A 293-nucleotide genomic window follows, 5' to 3' on the forward strand; every position below is an offset into this window, starting at 1 on the left:
TTTATGTAGTTCTGTTCCAGGTTAGGGAAAGGGTTTGGAGTGCCAGCATACATGTCTAATGCCTCTACATGCTGTATGTGCTTGTCTTAAGTCATGTGCCTGTAATTCAGTGGTTGTTTGTTTCTGTATCTGTTACTGTTACTGCTTCCTATGCTGTATGGGTTTTGCTCATTGTTTAAAGCCTTGTATTGACCTATTAGTTAAATTATACACCATTAAGTCCCTGGTGCAGAGTTGTCGTATTGCCAATCATACCACATCATTATTTTTTTGTAAAGACTACACTTGTCATG

This window comes from Mytilus edulis, chromosome 10 (genome assembly GCF_963676685.1).
Source record: "Mytilus edulis chromosome 10, xbMytEdul2.2, whole genome shotgun sequence".
Lineage (NCBI taxonomy): Eukaryota > Metazoa > Mollusca > Bivalvia > Mytilida > Mytilidae > Mytilus > Mytilus edulis.